The 2125-nt window shown below is 34.9% G+C and overlaps 1 protein-coding gene across 1 annotated transcript in view; it reads left to right on the top strand.

Moving 5' to 3' along the window:
* The window catches only part of LOC103460800 (uncharacterized), a 48591-nt gene that overhangs the window by 17883 nt on the left and 28583 nt on the right, over window positions 1-2125 (top strand). The gene's annotated exons all lie outside the window — the stretch shown is intronic.

Raw genomic sequence — 2125 nt, 5'->3', positions numbered from 1 at the left:
CTCAAACCAGATGTTGGACTGGATTTTATTTCAATGTCATTTGTGAATGTTAGAGCCTAATTTTCATTGGTGGAGCTATAAAGGTTATCATTTTGGAGAACATCTCATCAACATCAATATTTCCACTAAATAGAGGAATTTTGTTTCCTCTATCAAACAAAATTGTTTGATAGAGGAAAAGCCTCTCTGAGCCCGACAGCACCAAAACTATTTTTTATATTAGACAATTAATTTAATTTCACATAATTATCGCGGTAGAAGCCATTTGTTTGTTAAATACTTAATATAACATATTTACCATGTTTTATGTTTGTTGTGAATGACCTACAGTCACAAAGAACGAGGTAATTAGTCCAAGTTTGTCGTTTATTGAATGTTCAGTAACTGCAGCGGCTGTGATGCGCCAAGACAAAGGAAAACAACCCGAACAGATGATCAACTCTAAACCACTTGCACCTTTTTACCCTCCATCTCTCTCTGTCATTTAAGCACACCCGTTGCCATGGCAACCTACTGTGCTCCACAAGCCAACCAGAGGTCACATTAAAAACATTCAGTCCGTTATGACATTAGGTTTGCAGGCTTGATATTTATTTTTGCGATCATTAATAAGCCTCCCTGAACACAGCGGTGGTTGATTAGTTCATTTTGTTTGTTGTTTGCTCTGCTAGTTATTTTGGTAATGAAACCGAAATGCACARAATTGCGCAACACCTTGTTGAAACAATAATTACTAAGATTATTATTGTTGTTGGGTCATTAATTTGAACACGTTTTGTTGATTTATTTGTTGTTGTTTAATAAAGTTACGAACGTTTTGATAAGGAGTCAGAGGAGGACGTGCTGCTCTCATAGGGCGGCGTTTAGTCATCTAATGCCGAGATCAACTYAAAACCTTCCACAATCGACATATTGCACCGCTGCTCTAGCAAAGCACAAACAGTTCATAAACAATATGAAATGGGAAAAAAGTTATTTATTAACTGATTAAGTCTGTTTTAGATTGTTCTTGAAAAACGAATCAGTCACGGCTGATTAGTGGGTGAACTCAYGGCTGCACAGTGAACCCTGATTTTTTTTTACAGCCGCTCCCCTCTCTTGCANTACAGAACAAATTTGTACAGAATGGATGAATGAATTCAGGAAGAGAAAAACATCCTTTCAAAAATACAATTTCTTATGTTTCCAGTAAATAAGCCATAATCTGTCAGAACAATTCCACATGTATTTTTTTCTTTTCAAGGATCAACTGACTAAAACTTTGTGCTGTGAATTATTAAAACTTGTAACATAAAAATGTTCAAACTAAATGCAAAAATCTTAAAATAAACTCCTTAAAAATTAACATTTCAAACAGATTTAACAGTAAAAAATATTAATTCAATACAACACAATATCTTCAGGTTTCAACAAAAARCATATTCAAGAAAACAAGGTARCACAAWTAAATATTTCAGGTTCACTGCTTCAAAAGTCAACAGAACACCACCACATGGGATCTTTAAGTGAGAAGAAAAGTACTTTAAAGCACAAATACWTTCCTTATATTAATAAATGCACACATCCTAATGACTGTACAGCAAAWCATTGAACACGTAAGCTCTCAGTCAGGAACAAACACAATGCTGAAAGCTAAGAAAACAATATCACAACTAAAAYTTAAGAATTTTAACAAAAATGTATAGTAAGTAGTTCCARTTATATTTTATTCAAAATATTCATACTCCACCAGGTAATTTTCACCTGTGATGTTTCAACACTTTGATGTAAACAGAACAGAGACCTCTTCTTGGCATGGTTCATCATGATGGTGAATGAAGGTATTTCAGCCAAATGTAAAAGCTTTAACAGAAGCTTTATTTACAAACTGGTACCTATCCAGATGACAAACAGAAAATCACACTAAACTGAGAGGGAAGCTAGTGAATGCAGAGGACTCCACAAACACAAAGGACACAGGTGAACTTAAATATACTAGGGGAAAAACAATCAGGAACATAAAACAGCTACGTTAATTACGCCCAGGTGGCAGGGATGAAGATAACAAATGAGGGCAACAGAACATATCATGTCACTGACATTATCAACCTCCAGGAGATGTTCAGGGAAAACAAAGGTAAATACC

The sequence above is a fragment of the Poecilia reticulata genome, unplaced genomic scaffold (assembly GCF_000633615.1).
Source record: "Poecilia reticulata strain Guanapo unplaced genomic scaffold, Guppy_female_1.0+MT scaffold_296, whole genome shotgun sequence".
In the NCBI taxonomy this organism is placed as follows: Eukaryota; Metazoa; Chordata; class Actinopteri; order Cyprinodontiformes; family Poeciliidae; genus Poecilia; species Poecilia reticulata.
The sequence above is the reverse complement of the archived record's forward strand: the minus strand, read 5'-3'. Positions and strand labels throughout refer to the sequence as shown.